Source organism: Silene latifolia, chromosome Y, assembly GCF_048544455.1.
Source record: "Silene latifolia isolate original U9 population chromosome Y, ASM4854445v1, whole genome shotgun sequence".
Classification (NCBI taxonomy): domain Eukaryota; kingdom Viridiplantae; phylum Streptophyta; class Magnoliopsida; order Caryophyllales; family Caryophyllaceae; genus Silene; species Silene latifolia.
In genome coordinates, this window is record NC_133538.1 from 132255342 (window position 1) to 132268334 (window position 12993).

At 39.4% G+C, this 12993-nt stretch overlaps 1 non-coding gene across 1 annotated transcript; it reads right to left on the bottom strand.

The window, feature by feature from the left end:
- Positions 1–313: 313 nt before the first annotated feature.
- Positions 314–419, bottom strand: LOC141636435 (small nucleolar RNA R71). The gene has a single exon (XR_012541047.1). It is a non-coding gene; the product is annotated as a small nucleolar RNA R71 (small nucleolar RNA).
- Positions 420–12993: the final 12574 nt, after the last annotated feature.

A 12993-nucleotide genomic window follows, 5' to 3' on the forward strand; every position in this document is an offset into this window, starting at 1 on the left:
TCAACTGAGGATGGTAACACTTTCGATATTCGTCCGTCTTATATAAATTTGGTAGAAAGGAACTTGTATCGAGGTGTGGCGGGTGAAGATCCGCGAAAACATATGGAGGTCTTTACTGACTATTGCTCTACCATTCCCGCCACTAAGGGAGTGACCCAAGACAATATAAAGGAAGTCATGTTTCCTTTTTTATTGACTGACAGAGCCAGGGAGTAGCTCACTGATCTTGATCGCACTGCAGCCGGTATTACCAACTGGGAAACTTTTGCTCTCGCCTTTTATAAAAGGTACTTTCCTCCCCAACGTACTAATCAGCTGAGAGGAAAGATTACGAGTTTTAAACAGGCACCTGATGAGAATTTTTATGAGGCTTGGTGTCGGTTTAAGAAGTTGGTAAGGTCTCTTCCTCACCATGGATTTAATCAGTGGTTTTTGTGCAACCAATTCTATAATGGGTTGTATGATGACCACCATGCTATACTTGATGCCTCATCTAATAGGAGATTCCAAAAGAATATTGATGATGATAAGGGATGGGGCATTATTGAGGAGATGGCGACCCATTGTGCTAAGTATCGGAACCCGAGGGACGGTATTCGGACGGTGCATTCGGTCGACAATGCTGTTGTGGCTCAACTGGAAGCCATGAATGCTCGTTTTGATAAATTGGAATTGCAAGCTACTGGTGATCAACAGACGGTTCATCTGTTGACTAGACATGAAACTGTCACTTGTGAGAGATGTGGGAGCAATGACGGTCACACTGTTGTTGACTGTCTGGCAGAAAAGGAACAAGTCCTTACCTTTCAGCAATATAGGCAAGGAGGAGGTTCCTATTACAATAACCAAGGGGCAGTCTATCCCAATTTGAGGTGGACCAGTCAAAATGTTCTTAATCATACTCCTCCACCGCAGCAGCAACAACCCTATGTCCCTCTCCATAAAGCTCAACAAGGCTTTCAAAAGCCTCATTCTTTCCCTCCACCACATCAAGGAGCTTCATCTTCTAGTGGGGTAAGTGAGTTAACTGAGTTGAAGTCAATGATTCAATCATTGACTAAGCAGCTACAAATGAGTGACCAACAAAAATAAGCATCTATTAAGTCACTTCAAACTCAAGTTGCTCAGTTGGCCGCGAGCCAATCCACGAGGAAACCGGGTCATTTACCGTCTCAATCCGAGAAGAATCCACATGAGACGATAAATTTAATTAACCTGCGAAGTGGTCGTTCTTATGAAGGACCAAAATTGCCAACTTTTGAGGACGTGTCTGACCCGAGGAGTGCTGTTGCGGATGATGAACATGCGTCTATTGCTGAAAATATACCTAGCATGAAGAAAATACTCGATCGTTTGATTTCTGGTGGTCGATCGAGTAGAAATGCTGCTGATATCACTTGATCGAGAGGTTCTGATACTCGATCGAGTAAAATGGATATTGAAGGAATCGATCGAGAGGTTAAAACCACTCGATCGAGTGGAAATTATGAAGATACTGTTCGATCCAGTGAAATTGTGCCTCGATCGAACACTGTTGATATTGAAGAACTCGATCGAGAGGCTGAGATTGCTCGATCGAGTGAAAAAGAGTTTGAAGCCGCTGAGACATTGGTAGAATGGAATAAAGGGCTCGAAATTCCTATCACTTTGCCCTTTCTAAGGCAATCACAGAACAACAAGGCTAATCAACAATTCGGAAAATTTGATGAGATCCTGAAAAGCCTTCACGTTAATGTTCCGTTCGCCGAGCTACTTACTCAGGTACCCTCTTATATGAAATTCACGAAAGAAATTTTAACACGTAAGAGGCACATAAATGATCATGAGACGGTTGCTTTGACTGAAGTAGGTACTTCCTTAGTTCGGAATAAGTTACCACCTAAACAGACTGACCCGGGTAGCTTCTCAATTCCGTGACATATAGGTACCCATTTGATTGATAACGCGCTATGCGATCTAGGTGCTAGCGTGAACGTCTTACTTTTATCTCTTGAAGGAGGCTTGGTTTGACTAAATTTAATTGCACTAACATGACCGTTCAGATGGCCGACCGTAGTATATCACGGCCATTAGGAGTTATCAAGGACATACCTATCAAGATCGGGAGATTCTTTATTCCCGTAGACATTGTAGTGCTTGACATCCCCGAGGACACTCACACCTCTATCATTTTAGGGAGACCATTTTTATTCACTGCTCGTGCAGTGATCGACATCGGGGGGAAGACACTCATATTTCAGGTAGGAGATGAAGAATTGATTTTTCATCAGTCTAAATCTCGTAGGGCCCCCATGCAAGCTCAACCTTGCAATGCCCTATCCTCTACTGACTCAGATATAGACACTCTAGCTGTGGATATTGAATACTATGCTGTAATTGTAACCCCTCCGCCTCAGACTGAGAGCGAAAAGGAGGACCGTTCTTCTGTTTTCCTTGCTGTAGGTACAGATAGAGTGGATGATGGAGTTGTCAACACTCAAAGTGCATTTAAAGTCAATCAAAGTGATAGAGATGCCAATGTCAATGGAAATATCAAAAAGAAGAAGAAAGTTCGTGCATACATGGATGTCAACTATTCAACTTCCACCAGTTCAAATTCAAACTCATGGCGATCAAAGAGTACGGTCAAAGACGCTGAAGGGACCCCCTCCAACCAGAAGCCCTCTTGTGGGCTACTGAAGTGTTTTGGGCAGTAAGCGAGGAATGCCCCGTGTAATAACTTCTAAAATTTAAATTTCCGTTGGATTTATTTATTGCGTTTTTAGAATTGTTAGACATTAGTTTAATTAGCTTAGCGAATATCGAGTTTAGAATGCTTATTTTGTGATTTGGTATTGTTAGGATATATTTTTGCGTGTTTTTATGCAGGTTTGGGAAAATTTTGTCGCATTGGGTTGAGTTACACGAGAAAACAACTCGATCGAGTACTTTTTGTACTCTATCGAGAAGAATGCCCAAAAGAAGTGGTCGATCGAGTAGATTCAGTTACTCGATCGAAATGTCAAAATGAGGATTACTCGATCGAAGGGAAAGTTGTTCGATCGAGCAGAATGAAAGCTAGAGTTCTCGATCGAGTGGTTTTAAATCACTCGATTGAGTGAAGTTTTCTATAACACGCAGGGAGTTCCTTATTCTTCCTCTTATTTTCATTCTAACTTAATTCCCCTCTTTGTTTTTGCGATACCTTGAGCGATTTTCCCCAAATCCTCCTTTAATCCTTCCCCTAATACCAAATCAGATACCCACAATATTTTCCTTGCTATTAAATCGATAAATGCCCTCACTTTTCCCCTTAAATTTAGTTTTGGCTGCGTTTAATTTCGGGAACTAGGATTTTTTCGGGTTTATCGATCGAAATCCGTCATTTGCATTGATTCTTGTCGATTTTCTTGCTTATTGTTGTGGGTTCATCATCAAGTAAGTATCCCCTTTACCCTTTTGTTGATTAATTGCTTATTTCCACATGATTGAGTATTTAAGGTTAGGGTTTTGTGAAATTATTCGAAAACCCGTCTGAAATTAGGGGATTTCGTGTTTCCATTGCTTAGTTGATTGTATTTCCCCACTGATTACTTGATTAGGATGGAAAGTAGCGCCCTTCCCTCGACTAGCACGACTGCTTCCCCATCCTCGACTGAGACGGTGGTCCTTGCTGTTACAACCGTCACTCTGATTGTTAGTACTGTTGTTTTCTCTATTGTTTCTCCCTCATTCTCTTTGGTACTACTACTACTCTTTGTTGTTGCTAGCTCCACTCATTCTTTGCTAGCTTTGTTTGACCTCCACGGTTTCGGCTAGATCTGCTTAGCTGCTTTTTCGCTTCCTCTACTAGTACAAATTTGCTCCTTTTCTCTTTGGTACCGTGTCTACTCCGGTGACGACCCCTGTTGCGTCATCACCAGCTGTCACAGCTGCCTACAGGGCTGCTTTAGTACCTCGCCCCACTACTAGACGGGCTTCTTATTCAGGTACTAGAGGATGGGGTCGCGGACGAGCCACACCCGCTGCTGGCTGGGTCACGATCCGTGTCGATGAGTCTCTTGACCCGTACCCCGACTACCCCGAGGTACATTTTGTTAATGCTATACATCGTACTCGTTTCTTTGCTTGAGAGAGTTGTGATTTTGCTTCAACAAAGTTTTTGTGTCGTAAGTCGCTTAAGAGGTTAGGTATTTACGAGCCCATAGTTGAGATATTGAATGGGACGGGGATGGCTGGCCTGATTACCATGAGTGCCACGACCTACAGGGAGATGACCCCTGAGTTTTTCAGCTCCTTCACCTTTTCTGCAGCTGCCTACGCCACTGACCAGGGTAGTTCTTGTATTTCCTTCCGGTTGTTTAACCGGACCACGACTTGCACCCTAGAGGAGTTTGGCAGTAGGTTAGGTTTGTCTTCTACCGGGGACTGGGACCCTCCTAGGAAGGTCCTACGCATCTAGTGGCGGACCTTGCGCTCCTCATATCCACCTTCCCCCGACCCGTTAATTCTTGCGTCTCATTGGTGGGACCATCTTTGGCCGTAAAAAACCGAACAATGTGAACAACATTGAGTTGTCTATTCTTAGGGGCTATCTGAACATAGATAGCAAGGGCCTCTTTGTGCTTAACATTGCCTATCTGACTGCTCAGTATTTTCATACTGTGGGGCAGAAGACTTCAGGCGCCATTGTCTGCGGTGGCATAGCCACTTTTCTAGCCCGTTCTATCTTCCCCGCCTTCCCTCGTGACTTTCAGCAACTAGACACTGATAGGTACCTTGACCTGGCAGTTATGCTGTCTATGTGTTGGCTTGCTTCTGACCAGCGGACTTGGAAGATATGTGGTTCCTTGTCCGAGGTCTTACCTTGCACCACCCTACCCCGTCTTGTCCCTTTGCCTACTGTTAGGGGTAGGATACCTCCACCACTACCCTTTTTCCACCTCCCACTTGGTCCACCTCCTACCATTTCCGCTTCTAAGAAGCGGAAGAGACCAGAGAATGGAGAGGGATCCACACCTTCTATAGGTGGCCAGTCTTCCACGGCTATTCCTACCCCGATCCCTACTCCTACTCCTACTCCTACTCCTACTCCTGAGCAGACACAGCTGGTCTATCAGGCTAATTTTGTTCCACCTCCCCCTTTTGAGGCGTCCGCGGTCCAAGACCAAGGTCGGCGTGAAGGTTTACTTCTTGAGCTTCTTACCAGGCAGGCTCGTATGGAGCAGGACATTGCACTTGCTCGGTTCCCTTTATACGAGCATCACATAAGAAGAGGACGTCTTATCCCTGAGGGCTGGCCACACCCGTCTTTCTACTGGTACCCAGCTGAGGGGTACCCACATCCAGCCAGCGAGGCAGACACCACTAAGGAGGAGTAGAGAGTACGAGCTGAGGAGACGAGGATGAGAGAGCAGGAGGTGGACCCGGACTTCACGGTGGTGGACGAGGAGGACGACGGCGACGAGTAGCTACTGGTCTACTCACTTCCCCATTTTTCTGGCTGGTTTGGGGAAGTTCGTGTTTTGTATGTACATTCTTGCTCTTTTATTTATTTTTGTCTCCTTTTTATTTATTGTTTTTCATGCATTTATTGGTTGGTTTTACCCCGTTCCCATTATTTATCTGCTGGTGTATGCTGGAGGACAACGAGGGCGTTGTCCGTTTTGGTTTGGGGAGGGTAATGCATCCTTTGAGTCTGCATTTGCATTTGTTTTTGCATTTACGTTTACCTTTTTCTGCTTGCATTGTATTTATTTCTTATAAAAATAAAAAGAAATTAAGAAAATTCAAAAAAAAAATCAAAAAAATATTCACGTTTCATTTTGCATATAGGTTGAGTCGGAACGGTAGATTTCCGTGATGATATTGCACTTTAACGTGTCATTTTTACTTGAACCTTACATCTAATTGACAGTTATTAACTTAGTCTTGTGCATATATACTAGTTAATGTCAAAAATATAGCTGACGGTGTAGACTTGACCTGATAAATTGGCAACCTACTTTACAATTTCTGAGTTTTAGAGCCATATAACTGGTGACATTCATAACCAGTTCATTAGAAATTGAGAGTAGTACTCCTTGCATAACATGTTCATCACTTTTGCACATTTATGAAATTTGATTTCTTGTCAAATGCATACATTCGGGTTTGTGGTCGGTGTCACATGCAGGGAGGTGCTTGCAATTTTTCCCCTTCTTTCATTTTCACTCATTTAGCTCCACTTTAGCCAAATATAGCCTTTTTGACCCATTAGCTACACCCAAAATTTAGCCTGCCTTGTCAAGCTAGTTTAGCGTGACTTTTTGTGGTATATTCATCCTTGTGCGAGTTTGGCTCATTTTCATTGTTTGGAGTTGGTGAAATGAGAAGAATAAGAAAAATAAAAAAAAAATAAAAAAAAAATTGAAAAATAAAAGGAAGTCATACGTGATGCAGAAGAAAAAACAAAGAAAAGATGATGAAAAGAAGTTTGTTGTATTTGAAAAAATGAGACCATATTAAAAATGGGAAGTTTGTGACGGTCTCACTCCTCTGTTCTTATTTACATCTTTTTGAGGAGATAGTGTATTTGGTTAGGGAGTTGTGTGCCATGAATGGTACTTGCACTTTATTTTCTAGTCAGCTGAGATTCGGATGGTTTTATTTGGTCTTGTTTAGGAACTGGCTTGACCCTTTACCTCCACATTTCCCAAATCTGTTTTGCCTTTTCTCACCTGTAGCCTCACTTTCCTATATCATTTGTAAGCCCTCAGCTGTGACGGACATTGTTGTTTGGAATGTGTGCGTAGTACTTGAATCGTCTGTCATTTTTGTTGCATGCATGATATGTAGGTCGCAGTTTAGGTGAGTGACTGTTTCTCTTTCTCTCTTACACATATATTTTACTCTTTGCTTCATGAGAGAAGAGTGACCCCATGAGAGTCTGATTTTGTTGGTCTTGCAAGGTCGATAGGTCAGCTTTATTTATGGACGTCTCGTTTGCGTATTGACTTTTGTAGCTATGTCTGTTAGTTTTCATTTGCATTAAATTGGTTCAAGTAGACAAGTTATAGCTAGCTCTGAGTTTTCTTTTCCGTTCCATTAGTTTGCATTTAGTTTACTCGAGGACGAGTAAAGGTTCGGTTTGGGGAGATTTGATACCTGCAATTTATATAGACTATTTAGCCTTTTATTGCACGTATTTCTATGCTTTTTTGTACCGTTATCAATTGCAAAATGCCCCGAATTGGCTACTTTGGTTTGCTTTGTCTAATTTGCATAAATGAGCCTGAAAGAAGTGAAACCGCGCCCTATTTGTCCTATTCAGCATGCATTATAAGGAGACGGGAGTTATTGGAGCGAGAGTCATGCCTTGGAGTGCGTGAAGGAAGGTCAGGGAAGCTGCCAAAGACGAGTTAGAGGCTGATTTGATGGAAAACCACTTGATCGAGAAAAATTGAGGGTCGATCGAGTGGTTTGGCTGATACGAGTGGTCGATCGAGTGATTCTGTTGGCTCGATCGAAATGGTGATTACTGGAGTTCCTCGATCGAGATATTTTATTGCTCGATAGAAAGTAATTGCCGAAGAAGACCTCGATCGAGTGGTCTGAATCTGCTCGATCGAGAGGTTTACTAGTTTACACAGGTTGACTTAATCTGTGAGAGGTTTAATTTTGTTAATTTTCGCTCCCCTATATAAGGGAGTCGAGATTAGGTTAATAAACATCTCTCTTATCAATTTTCATACTTTACACACTGCTTAATCCCTCCCTTAATCTCTGAAAGTTTTGTTCTTAATTACTCTTTGCTTAGTGGATTGTTCTTTACGCCAGAATTTCAAGATTGTAATCATTCTTTCCTCTTTAATCTCATCTTAATACTTTGTTTGCATTAATCTTTCGTTCTTCTTTTATTTACTCTTGCCCTAGTTTGTTTATGCTCAATTGTTATCGCTTCATTATGTCTCCCATTAGCATGCTTATTATTATTATTGTTGACACCATTAATAATATGAGTAGCTAATTCTTTATATGTTAGGATTAGGGAATCTATGGTAGGATTGTGATGATGAAGGGAATAGACTAGATAATTTATATGTGAGAATCTGTTCCCATAGCAATTTAACTGTAACACCAATTTAGTTGAGTGCACGCTTCTAAATTACATTAATCTGGTTAACTTTACTCCTGGATCGGAAGATAGGAATAAATAGACCTGTTATGAACATTAGACAACCCTAATGAGAACGGAAGTTAAGTTAGTGGAAATCTAGGATAGAAAGTGGACCGGAATGACCTCTCCCTTATCCTTCTCACAGTAGATTGTCTGGGCTATTTGCAACTGAGTCGATTGACTACCATTGTGAACCGAAATCCTGGCATACCCTCTCTTATTTGATCACTCTTATCGTATTTTCTCACTTTTATTGCTCTTGCTTAATTTCTCTTTTCTTTAATCTTTTAGTAGTTTAGAAATCAAAATCAAAACCTCAATTTTGTGACTTAAATAGACGGACCTTTAGACAAATAACTTGCCTCCCTGTGGAGAATCGACCCTACTTATCGCTAGCATCCGTCAGTATATTTAGGTTTATTTTTGGTACACAAACGACAGTATCAATAATTATTAACCTAATACGATAACTTAAGATATTAAGTAAATAAGTTCACGCAATAAAAACTCGCGTCAGATAACAAAGTGTTCGATCGAGCACTTTCAAACTCCTCGATCGATCATCTTCCAGCCAAAACCTCTCGATCAAGTACAAAAACTACTCGATCGAGGAACACCAAAAAATCACTTCTCGATCGAACGTAGCAGGAGTTTGATCGAGTGGTCTTCACCATTAAAAAGGTCTTGAACGAGCAACTAAGCCAGCAAAAGCTCTCGATCAAAGGATATACCACTAAACCAGCCATAGGACGTTGATTTAGCTTCCAAGATGACTTCACGCATCCCAAGGCAGAGGCACTCTCGCTCCAATTCCTTCCATCTCCTAAATGCAAGCTAAAGGGACAGATCCAAGCTAAGTTTTGCTTCTTTCAGGTCCATCCCTGCAATTAAAGACAAACGAACGAAAGTAAACTATTCGGGGCATTTCGTAGCCTAGAACTACGAGAATTACATAGAAATGCGTGCAAATAAGGCTTAAAAAGACTATATAAAATGCACGCATAACGTTTCTCACCCATCATACTCATTTCGAATTCCGATTTCATTAGTTCCGAAAAATAAGTATAAAGTATCTCATTTGTTGCTCCAAATATGATGTCGTCAACATATACTTGGACAACCAACAATTCACTGGACTGTTGCTTTAAAAACAATGTTTTATCTATGGAACCTCTTCTAAAACCATTTTGAATGAGAAATTTAGACAATCTATCATACCAACACCTAGGTGCTTGTTTTAAACCATAAAGAGCTTTGTGTAATTTGAAAACATGTTTAGGAAAATCATTGTCTAAAAAGCCCGGAGGTTGCTCTACAACGACATCCTCTTCCAAATATCCATTTAAGAAAGCGGTTTTGACATCCATTTGGAAAATCTTAATGCCTTTGTGAGCCGCAAAAGCTAGCAATAATCGTATGGCCTCAAGCCTAGCTACCGGTGCATAGCTTTTATCGTAATCAATTCCCTCTTGTTGATTGTAACCTTGCACCACTAGTCTAGCTTTATTCCTTACGATTTCACCGGAATCATCAAGCTTATTGCGAAAGACCCATCTAGTACCAATGACGGTACGATTAGATGGTCTAGGGACAAGGTGTCATACCTCATTTCTCTTGAATTATTTGAGCTCATCTTGCATAGCTAGCATCCAATCGGCATCGGTCAATGCAATTGTTATGTTGGCTGGCTCAATTTGAGAGAGAAAGACGCTTTGGGCACAAAACTGATCAAGAGATGCAAAGTTGTTGAGGGAGGCCCTTGTTCTAACTCCGGAGTTCAAGTCATTTGTTAGATTTGAGAGTGGATGAGAGTTTTGATGTTTCTATTTTATAGGAACAAAGGTGTTTTGTTCCCCCTCATATGTAACAGTCTCCGTGAATGTTGTCTGTTGGTCAGAAGATGGCTCCATATAAGTATTTGAGGATTCCCCTGGAACAACAGTGTCTTGGACTGTTGTTGTTCTGGAAGTGGAAGCAACATTTTCTAGAACCGTTGTTTCACTGTTTGTTCTCCCTGAGTTGTTGCTTGTATCAGTAGGTAACAATCTATGTGATTGTTGCATGACGTCATTGTTTGGAGCTTCCTCATCCTCAAACACGAAGTCTTCTGGTAACACCCGCGAATTTTTCATTTTGACAGTTATAATTTAATTAACCATCCTATTGTTTTATTTATATTTCAAATCCTTTAATTTAATTAATTTCATTTTTAAACATAATTTTTATAAAAGTTATATTTTTATAAGCTTGTTTATATAAAGATATATATTTTCAGTCGGACTATAATAATAATAATAATAATAATAATAATAATAATAATAATAATAATAATAATAATAATAATAATAATAATAATAATAATAATAATAATAATAATAATAATAATAATAATAATAATAATAATAATAATAATAATAATAATAATAATAATAATAATAATAATAATAATAATAATAATAATAATAATAATAATAATAATAATAATAATAATAATAATAATAATAATAATAATAATAATAATAATAATAATAATAATAATAATAATAATAATAATAATAATAATAATAATAATAATAATAATAATAATAATAATAATAATAATAATAATAATAATAATAATAATAATAATAATAATAATAATAATAATAATAATAATAATAATAATAATAATAATTTTTGTCTTAATTTATAGTGGACTTGAGACGTATTCCCGTCTAACAAAAGACCGTCACATTTCACTTGTGAACCTAGATTATTTCGGACCAACCCGATATCGATAACACATACACACTCACCTACCCTCTTACACATCACTTAATTTAATCCTTTTTTTATTTTATATAATCCTCACTCTCTCACAACCCGTCCCCATGCCCCTGCAGCTCTTTTTCCTTTTCGAACAAATGCAACACACAGCATACCAAGTCAAGGATAAAAACTCCATTAAAACTCATCTTCAACCTCCGATTTCTCCTCCGTTTCTCAACCATTTCCATTAATTTTTACGTCATTAGCTTCCTCTTTCCGCCCTTCAACTTTCTAGGTAAGAAATTCTCGTTTTTGTGGTGGTTTCGAAATTCGCCGTCTTATAAAAGTTTCGGTTTTTGCCTTAAACCTTCCATTTTCTTCCTCCTTGATGAAGGTTTCGAAGACCCGGAGGAAGACCCGTGCTTTGTGGACAGTTTTCTTGAAGATTAAAGCACTTTAGAGGTAACCGTGATAGGTTACTCGACAAAAATGTCGAAATTTCCGTCTTATGTGTCGTTTACATGTCTTTGTTTGATAAAGCTTGGTTCTTTATGGTTTTTTTCTCATTTGTATGCTCGAATTTATCGTGTTGAATTTCGTCTTAAACCTTGTCTCAATGGTAGTCGAAATATAACTCAGTGCGGCTGCATAAAAACGCGAATATGGGTTGTAAGACGGTTTCGGTGCTCGTTTTGGTCTATGTTTGGGTGGTGGTTCGAGCCAAATTTCTTATTTCCATCACAAGTGTTTATCCAAGAATAATATGGGTCTTTAGTATGGTATTTCCGTCTCAAAATGATGTTGAACTGGGTCGTTTGAATTCTGTTCTCGAACGGTTCCATGGAAGTTTAGGTGCTGAAATTGGATTGTTTTAAAGACGGAAATGCGGTCTATTTTGGGGGGTGGTATTATGCAGTTTTCAGGTGTAACACCCCTGATTTTCGGCTAAATTAAAACTAACTTTTTCATACAAAAATGGCCGAAATACAGAGATATTATAATTAATATACAAAGTTTTTCTTACAAATGTCTCTTAAAATATAATATACAAATAGAACTAAAACTTTTACAAATCTTTAAATAAAAACTTGTCTTGAAATAAAATCCTTTTTGAACAGCAGCGGAAGACCTGAAAGCAAAACCAGAAGACAGAAAGGAACTATCCCCATGACGAGTAGCCCAGAAGGGAGAAAACACGTCAGCCGGAAAGCTGAGTAACAGATAATACTTCAATATAAGCAGAATAGTTTTTGGTCATGGCCTGGAAACACAACAACAACAACAACATCAGAGCCTTAATCCCAAAATGATTTGGGGTCGGCTGACATGAATCATCCTTTCGAACCGTCCATGGGTGAACGCACGCCTCAAAATGCGAATAAAAAAGGGGAAGATAAAAAACAAAAGGGAGAACGAAAATGTAATGGAAAGTCAAGGTGAACTTAGGGGTTTTAAAATCGAATTCCGTCTTTCTTTTATAAAAACTTAAAATTTAAATCGAGAGAAAAGATTAAAACGATTTTTAAAAACCGAAATAGAGTTAAGGATCTGAAATGAACCAGGTAAAATCTATAAGAAAGTGGTTGTTGAAAAAGTGTGTAATAAAGGAGAGAAAAATAAATGAATTAATTTCTTTAAATTAAATAAATAAATAAAAACACTAAATCTGTCATAAAAACATCAAATACTAAAAATCCACATATATCCTTTCCCTCCATTGTGCCCTCTCCGTCACCATACTCTCCTCAAGCCCCAGAACTCTCATATCATGCTCTATCACTCTCAACCATGTCTGTCTCGGTCTTCCTCTGCCTCTAGGGACTTTTTCTGTTCTCCAAGTCTCCAGCCTCCTAACTGGTGCGTCCATAGGTCTCCTTCTCACATGGCCAAACCATCTTAGTCGGTTTTCCATCATCTTGTCCTCTATTGGCGCCACTTTAACCTTTTCCCTAATCACCTCATTCCTTAACCGATCTTTCCTTGTATGTCCGCACATCCACCTCAACATGCGCATCTCCACCACACTCATCTTTTGAATGTGACAATGTTTCACGGCCCAACACTCGGAGCCGTAAAGTAGGGCAGGCCTAATTGCCGTGCGATAAAAT